The following is a 17,531-nucleotide window of genomic DNA, read 5'->3' on the forward strand; positions in this document are numbered from 1 at the left end:
CGTTCTGTATGTGTATCAATGTTTTTAAAATTTGATGGTCTAGAAAATTTTACTTTGCACAAATTTGATTACAACGAGCAAGCTGCCTTTAATTCTTCTAACAGTAATTTTTTTTAATTGACTATAAAAATCTACCATGACACTTCATTATATCAATATTCTTTTGCAAGAACGAGTTTCATACATTCTTGATTTTAATAATTATTTATTTAGTACAAAAACAGGTGGTTGGAACAGGGACAAAATAATGAAACCCACTTCAAAAGCGTTCAAAAAGTAATTTAGATGGAGATATGAAGAGGAAGAGCGAAAAATCACTCTGTGTACATTTTATTACTGGAAAATTGATAAAAAAAAGCGTCCTGGAAGCAATAAATCAATTTTATATTTCCCGGCTAACGTAATTAAAAATCAATTACGGCTCGCACCAACGCAGCAGTGTCATTATTCAAAATCAGGGCGCCAGCAGCACCTTCCTTAATATTCCCAGGCGGTCTAGGCCTGCTTTTACGTGACCAACCCGCAGCGGACGGACGAATTTCCGAGCGGGCCGAAAATCTGTTAGCTATTATTTCGCAATTAAGGGTAATTAAAACGCGAGGCAATGTCGACGGCGGCGGCGACGAGTGTGATAAGCGTGCACCTGCGCGCCGCGTGGAGCCGCTGAAATGTAATGTACAAAGGAGAGTCGGAGGAGTCGAGCGAACTATGCAGGCTGCCGCCAGATAAAATTTAATTTACAGGCAAGCAGACTCGCTATTAGCTAAACACACATTACGAGCGGGAAGACGCGCGCACTTCCGCCGCCTGCAAAAAGCGCCTCTTCCTCTCCTAATTGCTGTGACTGTTAATTAAATATTTTGATCGCCCTCAATTAGCGTTTCATCGGTGATGGCACAGGCAGATTAGAAAGCGATTAAAAGCACTTTAATTGAATGTGTCCCAGTGGATAGAAATAATGCTTTTCAAACTTGTTTAGTTTATTTCATGCAGTAATATTTTGACGACACTATATTTTGTATCAATTTGGAAAATTTTAATATAGACTGTGGATGTTGATAATGACACTTCAGGATTCGAATACAAAATTCAGACGAAACGCGAGAAAAATCTAAATATCTAATTTGGCTTGGGTACCTTAACATTTTAATTAGCAAGATCTATCGGTTAAAAGTACTGACAATGCAGTGGCGTTCTCAATGCACATTCATTGCTAACTTTTAAAAAAAGATTACCCATATTTGTGGTGTTTATGTTTTAAATTTGTATTATGTATTAAATTAAAAATAAAAATAAAAATATATTAAAATAGTGTACATAATATTGGTGCTATTTTTTATAAAGACTTTCCTTGTTTATATTTTTGTGTCCAGAAACCACCCTGACGCCTGGGCTATAATACTAAAATCTGTTTTGATGGTCTTGTCCCTGCGTCAAAACAATCTGGTCGTGCGATTTCTAATTTCTCACTATTCACCGAAAACAGAAAATGCCGATATTTCAAAGTTTGACCCTCAAAGTACCTCAAAAACTGGTTCATCTAAACATTTTCTAGACACGAAACACGCTTGGGGCGAAATTTTTTCCTATGCAAGAAAAACAAATTTAAGATGAAAACTATTTTGGGCATTGGAAATAAATTGGGAATAAATTCAATTATTCCTCAAATTTGAAAAATTCGAATATTAAAAAAATGAGAAAGTACAATAAATGGGCGACGGCCATTTAATATGACATCTTTTGATACCAAATTTAAGGTTCCTTTATTAGATACAATTTTTTAACTCAGGCGAGCCCGTTTCTAAAAATTTTGCATTGGTTTTCTGGGAGAGATACTTCGATTTTTCTCGCGAAATTTGGATAATATGACACCACTATATGACCCAAACAACACATAAAAAGTCAGAAAACCCGATTTGAAAATTGCAGACGATATCAAATCTCTCATGAAAACACCCAATTTGCATCCTTATCAACCAGTTGTTTCGATTGTACTTCAAATTTCCTTTATTGACGAGTGACAATGTTCTCAGTTCAGCTCTAGATTGGCTTATGCCATCAAGCTGATAATTGCTATCGGCTGGATTGATGTGTATACTCACGCCAGATCACGGGGATTAAACAACAAGTCGCACCGGGTCAGGGGTTCCTCCTTAATTCATTAAAAAAAATATGAATCAAAAATTACAGTGTGCGGAGCAGCTTTTGACGAGGTATGGACGGTTAGAAATAACAATCTATCGTGCTGGACCGCCTCCTTTAATTAAAGCTGCCACAGCAAAAGGCCAGAGAGAGGGAAAAGACCAATTCCGGCAGCAGCAATCTCATTATTACACGCGGCGGCGGCGGCAGCAGCAGCTTTATTTATTCTATTATTATTTTTTTAATTTCCCATTTTGAACACGGTGTTTTCCTAATAAGTAGTTAGCCGCTCCGTCACTAATTAGTGCGCGCGGTGCACCGCGTGTGTGCGCTCTAATGAGCTCAAATTAGGAGAATAAAATGTTCGAGAGCAGAGAGACTTGAATGAACGGTTCAATCGGACACCCGAGGAAAAAACTGTGGTCGAAAGACCAAAATTTTCTGACTCAAAGTGAATGTGAAGGGCCCCTGATGAAATAATTATGAATGAATCGAGTCTCGCACGCGGATGAATGAACATCGAGATGTTATTTTTCTCATCGAGCTACCTGATGGAAATTTCATTTCATATTTTATAGGTCCGTAAGTGGTGTGCGTGGTGGATTGTGTAATTTGTTGTGACAGCGGCGGCTATACAGTCCCGCCGCGACATTTCACTCTCCCTATTGACTCCTCACTGTGTCGCAATGCCATTCATAACTGATGATTTTGGTATCGAACAGACGAAGGAAAGAAACCAATACACGAAGGGTAAATCACACATTTTTTTTTTAAATTTGACTATAGTTGAAAAATTGAAAATTTATAGAATAGCTCTGTCTCCTCATGATTCAAGTAGAGCTTTACAGGCCAAAAATGAAGAAAGTTTTGCATTGTTGACTATAGCAAGTAGTTCATTGAGTTAATTTATTGCTATTTATATACATAGCAACAATTTATCTCTATTATGTGCGAAAATGTCAAGGACCAAGGAACAGTTAAATTTCAATTTCATTTAAACTTTGTCAAATTTCTAGAAAAATTAAACGGATTTTCCATTGATATTTTTGCTTTGCTTCAATTACTCTCGTTGTGGTCTATCCAATGGATTGCAAATTTGGAGGAAAAATTCGCTTTATTGTAAAAAATCATGATTTCCAATAAAGAGGCAAGTGTGCTCGCCGCTTGATTAGCATGCAAACTTTTGAACTGATTTTCTCAAAAATTTAAGCGGCAACCTGGGAAATTTTGAGCTTTTTCCTCATTTTTAGAATAGTATTTCAAGCAAAGGGGAAAAGGATTTTTCACAAAAATAAAGCTTTTACATTATTTTGTGTAATCCTTTTATATAGTTCATTATCAGAAGGGGCTTGTCTTTCTTCTTAGCCACATAAGTAAGTGAGACGTTCTAAAATAATGACAAAAGATTTTTAAAAAGCTATGAAAATTATGTAACTTTATTTTGAATTGTAACATACTTATTTAAAAAGTTTAAATATATCTTCTGTTGAGTGCATATTTGCTCGATCTTTTAATTGGCTGGCTCTGCGAGACGCCATTTTTAATGCAGACCGCAGAGGAGTACGAAATCAATGCCATCCAAGATAAAAAATTCATCTAGTTTTTGCTATTTATTTTAACTACTATAACGCATGAAATGGTTTTGAATGTGGTGTTCGTAAATATAGCAAAACTGGAAGGGTATATTTATTGAAAGGCGATAAGTAACGTTTAACTAGAAAAATCCGCCTATTACTGGCCGCCTAAATGAAATTTGCACGCGGATGGTAAGTGCGAAGGTGGAACTCACGTCACAGCGCCACATGCAGCGTAGGCGAAGGCCCCGCGTGCGTCGTCAGAATTAATACGGGCGTCGCGAAAATTGTTTTGGCCAGACTTATTTTCCGCTTGATTTGCTTGCTCGCCGGGGAAAATTCAGCATCTCATGTAAATGTGGTGTGAGCGCACACGCAGACGCGCGCGGCGGCAGAAGAAAAATTATAACTGCACCTTTTGCGGTATGGGAGTAATTGCATTTCGTTTTTGCTCTACCTGGAAACGATTATAATTGCTTTGCCAGAGAAAAATTGTACTAAAACTCTCCTAAAATTACAGATGAGCCAGCATTCAGGAATTCGTACATTACAAAGTTGTTTGGTTGTTTTTGAAATATTTTGCAAAAATCTGAATTTCTAGGAAGTTTTAGTAAGGGTGCCACTCTAAAAGGATAAAAAATGAAGTTAAATTAAAATTTTAATCACTCTCATCCTTCCATTAAATTCAAGAGGCTAAGATGGCTCTTGATGTTCGAAATTATGAAAAAAATCGTTTCTGTGACTATTCTCTACCTAACAACGAGTTAGTTAACCAAAATACCACTGAAATAGAAAATTTTAAAACAAAACAAAGAATCACTCTTTGTGTCTCAGGTGTTGACTAAATAAGTTTGGTTCTGTAAAACAACCAAAAAATATTTACTTAGCGCGTGAAAGGGACAAGCATGCACTCTAAAAGCAGTATTTTATGCTTTACGAGCGCGTCTCAGCGTATTTTGTAACCTTTTTATCAGTTTGCCTATTAATGGTAGACGACCTTCGTCAAGGAAAAGTAGTGTTCAAAAGTCTCCCGGAGACCACGAGATGGTACATGATCTTTATTTGAAAGGCCTCTCCACTGCTGGAAAGCCATTTCGAAAAAAATTCCTGCTCAAGCGAAACTGTGCGACAAAACGAGCAGTGCGGCGGGCGCTGTGGCTGCACGTCCGGTTGTGTACATTTTCGAGCGCGCGAGAGGAGCAAACGAGATTTTTCGCCTCGTAAATTTGACCAATTAATTACACACACGGTCAGAGAAACCTATTATTACGCTGCCAATCATAATTATATTGGCCGAATATCCAGCAGCCACCACCAGAGAAAAGGTTGCTCGCTCAGCAGATTTATGCTTGTCCAGTGAGCCTCGAGTGGTGAAAAGTTTATTTGGTATTTAATGAAATTTTTCATTAGCAACTACAGAACACAACACTCATATAAATAATGGGAAAACGACAGATATGGTGGTTCCTTTTTCCTGTCCGCAACATGTGAAACTACGTGACGACGGAAGAGGCACACGAGCAATGCATTTGTTCTCGTTTTGCGCTTTTCATGCTGGTGAGCGCGGCTTTTCCACAAAATTGAAATGACGTGCGTTCAATTAAAAATGCTCTCTAAAGAAATATCTTTTGCACTATTAATTAGAAAGATATGTTTCAACCAATGATGAACATCACTCGGTTAATTGTTAATGTATTCAATAATTTCCCATTTTTTAATATAGAAAGACATAAACAAGTAGAAATATTATTTTAATTTTTTCGGGATTTTTTCTGCCTCTCAAATGCGAAATATATTAGAATTATTTTATATAAAATTAAAAAAGTCACTCTCTTGACAATAATGTACCTATATTGAGTCTGGTTTGTAATACACAATTTTATTTCCTCAAAATTACAGACTCCACGTGCATTCCGAATGAAGATTATTTTACTAAAAGGTTAAGCAAAGAAAACTTTAACATTTTAAGACAAAGTAAGATACACACACAGGTTTAATTTTTAAATTTAAGAAAAACTGAATGGCTATCTACTCTGTTTGAAAAATTAATTCTGATTCAGAACTCTCAGCAGCTATTAATACTCATATGTGGTTATGAATTGAAAGAACATGTTATATGATTTTTCCTCCACTATTAGCTAACCGTCTAGAATTAATTTTCCACACTGTCTCAAGCCATCCAGTTTTCTTTAAATTTAAATTAACCAGCATACTATTGAAATTGAGGTCACCCGTAAATGAAACTTTCAAATACTCAATTCTGCTTTTAAAATATTAGGTATATCATTTAAAAAAATATAAATATTTCTGAAAAATATTATTGCTCACTTGCTAGTCCCCTTGACATGATAATTATGTGGATCACGATTTATTTTGTCAAGCGAGATTAACATCACATTTATAACTTTCCCTCGATCAACTTCCTTGTGCGCGTCCGCCGCGCGTTTTGGAGACGCGAATTAGGGGCACCTGTTGATTTACGACCGGCGAGCGGTGGAATTTACGGCCCATATAACAATTACGCGCGCCCATGCATTATTAATAGTGGAATACACACAACACCCAAACACTCATCGGCACAGCAGCGTTTTACAAGAATTTCGGCGTGAGGCTCGTATGTGCGAATGGGCCTTTCAATTATTTGCTCCCGCGGCTCGCGTGCTTTTTCGCTCAGACAGGCAATAAATAAGAGACAATAATTAAATGAGCAAACTATTCTGCTCTAGAACCAAAAAGTCAAACATGAAACTATCAACGAACATCGTGATAGTTAATCTATGGTGCTATTTTGAAATTGCCAAAATTATGATAGTTATTGTGTTCTAATTGGATCTTTATGTAAATTTTCGAAATGATTTTGACGAATTGTGAATTTAGCACTCGAATCAGACAAATAACATAATTAAAAACAAATCTAAAATCGTTCAATTCAATTATTATACATAGTGGGAATCATTTAAATAATTTATATTTGTTTATAATTGTTAAGCTTTGAATAAAATTAAATTACTCTAAGAGCTATGATTTATTTATTTTTCTAATTTCAATCGCAATCAGGCGAATAAGAGGGATTATGTAAAATATTATTTTACCAGCTTTTCCGCCACTTGTGGCTTTTTCCTTTAAAGCTTTTTTGGTCTCCAGCTTCAGAGCTTGGTGAATCACAGGTTTTTAAATTAACTGTAGAAAGAGAGAGGAAATTGAGGTCCCATTTTTGCTGATTTGGAAACAAGGAATTAGAAACACAATTTTTCTTTGTTTAAGACATGACCGTATCCGAAGAAAAATTAGACAAGTCATATTTCTCTTCAGGATTTTGATTCAAGGAAAATTTCTAAACAAAATAAAGTGAATCTCACTTCCTGGCACCTTAAAATCGACCGAGAATATCTAACAAACCGCCAAACTGTATCAACAAACAAAATACGTTATTATTAACTAAGAGCACAATTTCTAATTTATGTAATAATGGGGCGTGACGTTTTTTTCGCGGAAACCCCGCCTCAAACGACGTTTCCAGGATTTGGCAAGAGAAACGAAACTTCTCCGCAGCAAATTTCGAGCTGATCTATACCACGAAAAGCAGCAAATGCGGCAAAAGCGAAAATATAGTTTGATTCTTCCGAGTACGTAAGCGCGCGAGTCGAATTTCCTCACACCTGAACGCGCCGCGGCTAATTACACTTAATCACCTTCCGCGTACTCATTAGGTCGTAGAGACGGCCTTGGCCGCTCTTGAACTGGGGCCCGGACGGGGCCCGGGTCCGCGTGGGACCGTGGGACTGTCACTCACCTTCTTGCGGGTGCAAAAAGCAGCTGTCCGTCGTCGTTTTTTTGAAGCCGAGAGGAAGCGGGCGCAGCGAGAGGCAGAAACGGCGGCGGCGGCTGCTCTTGCACTCACGTCAGGTCGGCTGCACGACTCGCGCTGCGTCAGGGTCGGCGAGTACCTGCGCCGGACCCCAGAGGGCGTGGGCCCGCCCCTGAGCGCGGGGCGGGCGTTCTCCGGACCAATCGCCGCCGCCGCGCACCGATCGCAATTAAAGCCGGCCGCGGCGTGTTTGCTTAATTAATTACAACGCGCGGTTAATTGCACGCGGCGACGGCCTGCCGACGAGCCATAAATTGCAATCAGATGAAGTTGTGTCTTAATTGGACTTTATTATCCAAATAACCATTTTTATTATTGGTCCCGCTGACCGGGGGGTGCCAGCGCTTCTTTTTGGGCATAACTCCTGCTTATTATGCGCTGCCACCACAAATCTGACTTCTTCGTGCCTCCGCTCGTCAAGATTTTAGTGTCACTAAAATTTTAAAAATTGATTCTTTTAAATTAGAGTTTTAAAATATTTAATTTTACCACGTAGAATTTTCACTGTTAATTATTTGATTAACCGTCTAGAATTTATTTTCCACACAGGTGAGAGCCATCCAAATTTTTTAAATAATTAAACCTGTGTGCACATTTCTTTTTTTTGTGATAATATAGTCCATTTTTTTAAAATTTTTTGTTTTAATTTTGACAGTTGCAAAATATTTAAGTAATAAGATTATTGAAAGTAAGATGCGCTTATTTGCTTTTAGTCTGTTCTCCATGGGCCAACCCCTAATAGCGAACCACTCGTGAAAGACCTCATTGAAGAAGCCCGCAGTAAAGGACGAGCAGATAATTTTACTGCTCATTTCGTCGCGTAAAATTTACTCACGCAAGCTGGAGAAGGTATAAACCAGCAAGTAGCGAATCGGACTGCCAAAAGCAATCCTCCCAAATCCAAATGAACTCTTTACTTGCTATGCAAGACATTAAAAAATGTATAGGCGCATATATTATATCAGCCCGCACTCGACCTTTATATATATAAACATTCTCTCATAATAGCAAAAGTGCACGAAATATAAGGTTGGTATACCTACCTTGAGGTTTACTAGCCAAGAATTAAAAATATTTAGCATTACTGACTGTAGAAAGCAGTTCATTGAGTTTATTGTGTGTAAAATTTTGCAACAGACTATCTCTATACAATGTGCAATAATGAAATCAGGATTTAAAACAGTTAATTTTCACATTTTGCCGAATTTCTCGAAAAATTAATAGTGGTTTATATGATTTTTTTGCTTGATTTCGATCTCTCTCGTCGCTTAATCTAATAGTTTGCGAGCTGTGAGGCAAATTTACCTACTGGCGAAACAAATCATGATATTCAATAAGGAGACAGTATATATATAGCATTGCTTGCCTCTTGATTAGTCTTTAAAGCCAATTTTTTTTTATCAAAAATTGAAATGGCAACCTGGGAAATAATTAGCCTTTTCCTAATTTTGGCAATTAACCATTAATTAATTTTCCTAATTTTTAAATACTACACATTGCAACATTAGGTAGAAAAGGATTTTTCACAAATTTTCCGTGAAGCTTTATATTATTATGTACTTAAACGCCAAGCATGCACTTAACAATGCAAGCCAACAGGTTATTTTTGCGTGGTCAATATTATAACACATATATACTCATACAAATTATTAAAGGAAATATGTAAACTTTTCAATGTACTATTTTTGTGCGCAGGTAAAATGACAAAAATAGCGTCACAAAGAGAAACGATTTTGTTTTGCTTTATATAGATTATCCATGACCCTGTGTTTTACGTTATCGTGGCTTACAAAAGCCAAAAGCGTATAAGTTATACCCCAAAACTCACAGCGAGGTGCTTTGCAAGTACAAGTACAGTCGGATTGGCGGCTAAAAATGATAATAAGTGGCAACCGAAACACTTTTGATTCAATAGCCTAAAATAATTTCAATTCATGGGGAATCACAGTAAAATAAAACCAGCATGCTCTTTGTAAAGCAATTTTTGTCATTTTCTTGTGCTCAAAATTGACAAGCTAAAATTACCCGTGAGAAACGTTTACCAAAGCTATATATATACTTTATAACTTAGCACATATGTAATAGATTTTATATAATCTTTCAAGCTTTAGTTAACTATGATTATATATTTTATAAATGGAAATACATTTATTGAATTGAACCCTTCATCCTCTTTCCCTCTTAAAAAGGTAAAAAAGAAATGTAAAACAGAAACACAAATTTTAAATTACAAAAAAAAAAGTTTGGTGAGACAAGGAGAAAATTAAGGCATTCTAATCTCGCGCCAAACATCTTCAGATTCTGCGAATGTTTAAAGAAAGAATTTTGCCCAGCGTCGTCAATTATCCTGCTTTTTTATTTACAATTTCCCAAAGTGTTTTTGACCATGATCAAACACACGTACACGCATGCACAGCAGCAGCATTAGGCTGACGAGACGGAGGAATTTTTAATTGCATTTCGCGGCCATTAACGAGCCTCATTAAAATAATTAAGTTATTTAGACGCACCACGAGTTCTTCACAGAATTTGCAATTGAAGTTGGGCATTTAAGACGCGAATTCCGCGCGCGATGAAGACGGCAACAACGCCACTGCCACTCCGCGCCGCGGCGAATTAGTATTTTATTATTGTTCTCGCGTAAGCATTTTATTGCCTGGCTGCTCTCGCGCACTCGGTCACAATTATGTGTGTGTCTCTTTTTCGCGCACAAGCCCCAAGAGATCGTTATGCTCCTCTCGCGAGAGCTTATTAACCAGCCGCGCGAGTCTCTTTTCATTTTCTGCACTTTGCCACACATCTTTTGGTTTCCACACCGTTTGGTTTCCATCTGATGCATGCGCGGCGTAAAGTTCAACTCCTGGAATTCGGCTGCTATTTCTCAATTGCCTCTCGTTACACTTAATTATTATAAGGTTTCATTTTGCGCGTGCTGGAAATGATGACAATTAATCGACTTGAGCAGAGAGCTAACTACGTGTTAAGCCGTGATAAGCTCTGCGTGTCTCAGCTGCGGTAATGAGAGTGTAATTTTTGCCTATTGTTTATGTAATTTGCAGTCATGCAATATTAGTATCATTATGCTAAACTCACACAGTTTTCTCAAGTGCCAAAATTAAAGTCTTAATTACGGAGGATTGCCACAAGATAAAATTATTCGTCATGTTCGTTATCTTTTAACTGTTGCATTTGACAATTATTTAATGAAAAAAGATCTAAATATTTTGACAATAGAACATTTTCGCTTCGCAAAGATTTTATTGATACATTTTTAAAGTTTATGGGAGATAGAGCAAAAAATTTAAAGCATTCTTAGATTAATAAATCTCGAAATCACACAAATCAATAGATTGAACTGCATTGAATTGAAGTAAGATTTGACAGATTTTTGTAATGTTCCTACTGAATGTGAGAGTGTAAACAACGATATATATAAAACATGATATTGTTGAGATGTCTGAACGAAAAATTGCAAAATGTCCTAACGAACATGTCCTGAAAACAACGTCCCTACAGGTCCCCCCCCCAAAAAAAATGTCCTAAAATGAATAAGATCCTAAATAAAAAAAAATCGGAAAATGTCCTAAACATCACAAATAAAGCCCTTTGATATTTAAACATGAACTAAATTGGATATTGGAATGCATAAAATTAAAGTAAGGTTTACAGAATTTTTGCTGAAATCCGACACAAGCATCAGTTTTAAATTATGTATAGTTGTAGTTGTTGTTGACCTTATTGCCTAGGTTTCTTTGAATTTTAGGAATTTTCTCGCATTAAAGTGTGTAACAATAAAAAGATCTCGAGGAAAAATTTAAAATATAAATCACAAAAATAGCAATATATGGAGTGTAAAAAAGTGTTCAAAATAAAGGCATTATAGGACATTTTCCGTTACACTGTAACTAAATAATCTCAATTTGACATGGATAAAGCATGTCAACGACATTTGACAAGGTTTATCCTTGTCACGACAAGGATTAAACTAGTCAACGACCTGATGACAAGTTTTACCCTTGTCATGACAAGGATAAAACTAGTCAAAGTTCTGTGACATGTTTAAAACGTGTTGCGATGAGAGGTTTTAACCATGTCAAAGTTTCCTGATCAAATTGACATGGTTAAAACGTGTCAAAAACGTGATGATAAGTTTAAAACGTGTTGCAATGAGAGGTTTTATCCATGTCAAGATTTCTTGCTCAAAATGACATGCATAAAACTTGTCAAAGGTCGTTGACATGTTTAAACAGTGTTGCGATGAGAGGTTTTAACCATGTCAAAATTTCCTGGTCAAATTGACAAGGTTAAAACTTGTCAAAAACACGATGACATGTTTGAAACGTGTTGCAACGAGAGGTTTTATCCATGTCAAATTATCCTACTCAAAATGACAAGTTTAAAACTTGTCAAAACGCGATGACATGGTTAAGACTTGTTTCAACGACACGTTTTATCCATGTCAAAATTTCCTGCTCAAAATGACATGTATAAAACTTGTCAATGATATGACGCGGTTTAAACTTGTCAAAATGACATGTTCTATCCTGCTTCTAAAGCTTTTCTTTAATTAAAAATGATTAATTTAATTGATTGGATTGCTCAGAACTAATGAAGAAATTGGGGAAAGGAAATCAACTCTGTAACTACACATGACTCAACTTGTGGCACTATAGGGTTAGCGGGCTAGCAATCCAATTTAGAAAAGCATAGGATGAAAAGGAGGCAAAAGCATCAGTGGCGCTAGTATCGATATAGTAGGCGTAACATTGGAAGGGACAAAGTGAGGAAAACGGCAACCTCGCGTGAACTTCAAATCTCAGATGAAAGAGAAGCCCAACGGTCGACAGCGGAAAACCATGAAGAATTTGGCTGCGCGAGAATGTGCGGTGCTCGTTGTGAAAGCCGCGCGATGCTTGATTAAGATATAAGAGGTAGGACGTCAATGTTTCATAAATATGATTTATTTTGTAATTCGATATAATGCAAATAAATGTAATATTGTAATGTGGCGGCCAGCATGCACCATGGGCGATGGGTGGCGGGGCGGCCGCAGCGGTGTCGGCCACTAGCGGGGGCGGTGGGCCAGCGTTGGCGGCCAGCACTGGGTCGGGGGCTGCGAGCATTGGGGTGGCCGCAGCAGTGGCGGCCAGCGTGCGGCGGCCAGTACCGGGAGCGGTGGGGCAGCAGGCCGGCAAATGACGCTTCTCAATTTGACAAGTTTGTTCCTTGTCAAATTGACAAGTTTGTTCCTTGTCAAATTGACAATTTAAGTACAGGGAAGGCGGCCGCATTGGCAGCGGCCAGCGTGCAGCGGCGGCGGGTTGGCAGGCCAGTATGTATGTCGCGGCGGCCAGCGGCCAGCGTGCGGCGGCGGCGGGGCGGCTAGCAAGCATGCAGTGACTAGGATAAAGCTTGTCAATTTGACAAGCTTTTTCCTAGAGTCTAATTTACCCATTTTAAATAGGGTTAATGCGGGCGCTATGGAAGCGTAGGTCACAGCGGCCAGCGTGCGGCGGCCAGCGTGCGGCGGCCAGCGTGCGGCGGCCAGCGTGCGGCGGCCAGCGTACGGCGGCCAGCGTGCGGCGGCCAGCGTAGCAGTGACAAGGATAAAGCGTGTCAAATTGACAAGCCTAAGGCTGGTCAGCGACCATCTTTGACAAGGATAAAGCATGTCAAATTGACATTTACCGCTTGACATGCTTAAAGCATGTCAGCGACCGTCTTTGACAAGCCTAAGGCTGGTCAGCGACCATTTTTGACAAGGATAAAGCATGTCAAATTGACATTTACCGCTTGACATGCTTAAGGCATGTCAGCGACATGATGCTTTGACAAGCCTTAAGCTAGTCAAGAACTGTCGTTGACAAGTCTTAAGCTAGTCTAAAGCACAATGTCGCTGACAAGCTTTAAGCATGTCAAGCGGTAAATGTCAATTTGACATGCTTTATCCTTGTCAAATTGAGATTATTTAGTTACAGTGTAGGATTTTTTGGGTCAGAGCAAGATTGAGTACTGTCGGTCTGTGCCCTTATGGCACTGCCCATTTTTTTCAGTATATTATTATTATTTTGCCATGGCTTAGAACATATTTGTTAGGATATTATTTCAAATTTTCTTATAGGACAGTATATTTTAGGACATTTTCCGTTATAAGACAATGTGTGTTAGGACAAATTATACTGGCACCCGAGAGGAGAATAGGATAATTTTTGCCATGTCATATTTTCTTATGAGAAAATCGGACAAAGTAAGGAATAGTAATTCTTGCAAATAGTATTTCATAATCATAAATTTGCTTTATACATGGAATACAAATACTCTTAAGCTCTCATTTTTTTCGATTTGTGGACTCGATTAGTTTAACAGGATTTATAAAGATTAACAAAATTAAACGAGATCATGCAATGGTAAAAATGACGAACAGTCATTTAATGGAACTGTTTGTTTAAAACAGCAAAGTATATGGCCGAAGATAAAAAAACGTCGGTTATGGAAAAATAAGGTTGGTTTTAGGTTCATGGTTAACCATCGTGGGGGACATTCACTTCCTTATCAAATTTAAAAAAGAAAACGGTGGAGCATTTATCAAATTAATTGTTCAATAGATAAGAACGCAGCACTAATGGAAATTAATTTCTCGAGCTTTAAATTGTGATAGGAAAGTACAAAATTCAAACAGCAAACTATTGAAACAGAGGAAATGAAAAATTTGATTTTGTCATTAAATTTGGAGAGAAACTATCGTGCCCAAACTTAGATTTTTCAATTAATTGTACTGCTGTGCTTGGAAATGTTATCAGCGTAATGTGTTGTTGCAAAATGTGTTTGTGACGCTCGTGCAAAATTTATGGAAACTGCTCGTCGACAAATGTGAGTATTTGCACGGCCATCGACACGCCAATGAGACATATGCCTATATAGTCATAATAAAATCAAGCGACAGCGCTGCGCAGCAACATGGTATAGTTCCCACGTATACGCGGCGGCAAAATTTTCCCACAAGCCATTTCCGCTTTTCCAATTAGTGGAGCTTACTTTTCCCTGAATTGGCTCAGTAATTGGGTCGTGATTTGCATGAAACCAGAGGTATTTTGTCGTCACAGAAAATGTACACAGCGTTTCTCGCTTCTAATGAGCACGTTCGCATGTCCATAAGGCCGAGTTTGAAAACCAATTAAAATAAAATTAGTACAAAATTTATAAAGCATTTTAAACTCTCTTGATGTATACAAAACAAAATATCCACCCCAATTTTTACAGCACACCAGCAATGACAACTGAGAACTGGTGGCTTCCTCATTGTAGAGATCGTTATGTTTTTACTTGACACTCCTTCCATTGGTTATCATTTCCTTATGTGTAAAGACAAACAAACGTTCCATCTAGATATATTTTGCTTTTTATTCCTGTCCGAGGACCGGGAAGGGCGTGTAATAGCACGAATGCTGAAACCCGAGTCCCAAATAACACCGCGAACGGCGGATAACATGGGCGCACCAGGCCGCACAGGGACCCAGCCCACTGAAGGGCCACTTGCATCCGCACCGACGACTTTTTTAAACGCTAAGACATTCGTCCCGTGATGCCAAATCACGCATGTTGGAAAGGTGCAAACCAGCAAGTAGCGAGAATCGATTGAAAATGCCAATTTTGTGATGAAGAATATATTGATTTACTCAATTGTAAAAATAGTATTATTTCATTATTCCATGATATATTTGTTCACGCACTTTCTCGCGGTATTTGAATAGAATAGGGTAGGTAATTGATAGGGGCAGATTTGCAAGCTGCTAAATATAAAAAGATTTGCCGATCTCTATAAATTTTGTAAAAGGACAAATTTCACGTGTTGTACTCAGTATTGGTGTCTAATAAAATATTCACATGAAAATCATTTTTATCTGGGGCGTATATACAGGATGCTAAATATGCATGGAATTATCAAATTTAATTGATAAAATGGCTTGGAATGTTTTAGAATATGAAAGAGAAAAATACCTTCGTCCAAATTACAAACTCTTTTTAATATAATGTCATCTCTGGCCCTGTTCTAACTTAGCATTTTCCGGAGCATCTCTTCAGTAAAATTAACCTGGTGGAAGGATATTTGCGTGACAAATGAAACTGATTGATTTATATGAATGTTGAAATTGAATTGCCAGGAAATTGATCTTGTCGAGAGTGAAAATAAAAAGTCAGTCTGTGGGCGAGTGCGGTCTGCTAATCTCATTTGCCGAGCGGCTGCTTGTGAGAATGGTTTATCAGGTGGAAAAATCGAGCCGTGTCAGCAGCTTCCACAAGCGAGTGTCTGTTGTTGTACAAAGAAAAATTAAGAAACACGTCGGTTGCTGCAGCAGCGAAAACAACAACAGCAGGAAAATCATTGTAATCAGCTGACGATAATTATTAAAAATAATTCTCCGAGGCGGTTGTTTGAAATTGCTTTTGCCGCCGCCGCCGCTGCCGTTGAGAGCTGCCGTTGTGATATTACAATTTAATTTCTGTATTGTGCGCCGATAATGGCGTATCAAGTGGAGTATAAAAGACCTTTTTACGTTCCATTTGGCTGCCGATCATGCCGAGTCACCGCGTCAACAATAGCGCGTGAAATGAGTGCTTTCAGCGGCAACAATGGCCGTCGTATTGTCGAGAAACACGCCTGAAATCGAATTATCCGGTGTGGCGAGAAACCCTTTGCCTCCGCCGTGGCTAATTGCTGCTCAAATTCCACCAGCTCCTTTTTCCCGCAATCGATAGTTTACACGCAAATTCGCTGCCTAAGGGCAAAAAACGCACAATGGACGAGAACAACAAATCTAATTTCGACCAGACTGCTGAATTATGAGAAAAGCGGCGAATCATCTCTCTGCTCCAAGGGTTTAATCGCTTTTCGTCGCTTTTTGCTCTGTGCTGCTGCCGCATGAAAAACAATTACGGCCCATTGTGCGACTCCTAATTGGAAATCCTCGCTCCACTGTTTGAAATTACTTGCCCGTGCGGCACTCGTTTGCGTCTAATGTCTCTAAACAGGACACCCATTATCGCTTTCATTGTGTTTCGGGCTCAAAATGGAAACGGCTAGTCACTTCTAACACTTTGCTCACCTCCAGTAAATGGTATTCATCTGGAGTGAGAAAATCTGTTATCGAGGCTTCTCATCGACTGCTTCCAAACAATTTATGACTTGCTACAAGCAGATTTTGGGTCACGCAAAAATCAGTAAATTGATGGATTTTTTAAGTAAAGCTGCCTTTTTCTAAAATTTCTTGATAATAACGAAGACAGCAGCAATAACGCGCAGAGAAGTAAACGTTTTTAATGGCGAAACACTCTTTGGACTAAAATAAATAACAGAAATTGTCCAAGATGCTCCTGTCTAATTTTTTTAAAGACTCGAAGGAAAAAGACATGAAATAATTAAGGTATATGATGTGTACTAGTGGAATGAAGTGTATTTGGGTGACAAATTTTAGATATGATGTTTTGATACTCTGAAAATCACTCCTGAATTTTCAAAACTGTACAGTAAAAAGCTTGGCACAACTCCACCAGCTTTGTTAAATTTTAATAATAGTATATATACCAGCTATAATATTGGGATGACAGTCAAAATGTTACAAAATCGAAATAATAAAATTAAGGCACTATTATAGCAAATACCCAAACAAGTGACACGCATATATATATATATATATATATATATATATATATATGATGCATTTAAATAATAATAATAATATGACATTTTCCATCCCAGTGGTTTTTCTCCTGCAACAAGAATGTATTTTACTTTAAAGAGAAAATTCAATAGCTCGTAAATTACTGCTTGAAGAGCAGATTAAGTGCTTAAGAGCTGAAAATGTGCTCGCGGGCAGCCTGTGTATAATTATAATCAGGGGCCGCGCTCGCTGATTGAGAATCTATTTATGCGTGCAGGTCTCGAGAAA

The 17,531-nt window shown here is 38.0% G+C and overlaps 1 protein-coding gene across 3 annotated transcripts in view; it reads right to left on the minus strand.

The window, feature by feature from the left end:
- Nucleotides 1–17,531, minus strand: part of al (aristaless) — a 37,330-nt gene that overhangs the window by 8,687 nt on the left and 11,112 nt on the right. Inside the window, exon 1 of one of the 3 annotated variants that reach the window (XM_065489211.1) lies at nucleotides 7,510–7,665. The exons of the other annotated variants lie outside the window; for them this stretch is intronic. The gene's annotated coding sequence lies outside the window, so the exon portion shown is untranslated. Of the gene's footprint in view, nucleotides 1–7,509; nucleotides 7,666–17,531 lie in introns of those variants that run through there. 3 annotated transcript variants of the gene reach the window in all.

The sequence above is a fragment of the Cloeon dipterum genome, chromosome 4 (assembly GCF_949628265.1).
Source record: "Cloeon dipterum chromosome 4, ieCloDipt1.1, whole genome shotgun sequence".
Taxonomy (NCBI): domain Eukaryota; kingdom Metazoa; phylum Arthropoda; class Insecta; order Ephemeroptera; family Baetidae; genus Cloeon; species Cloeon dipterum.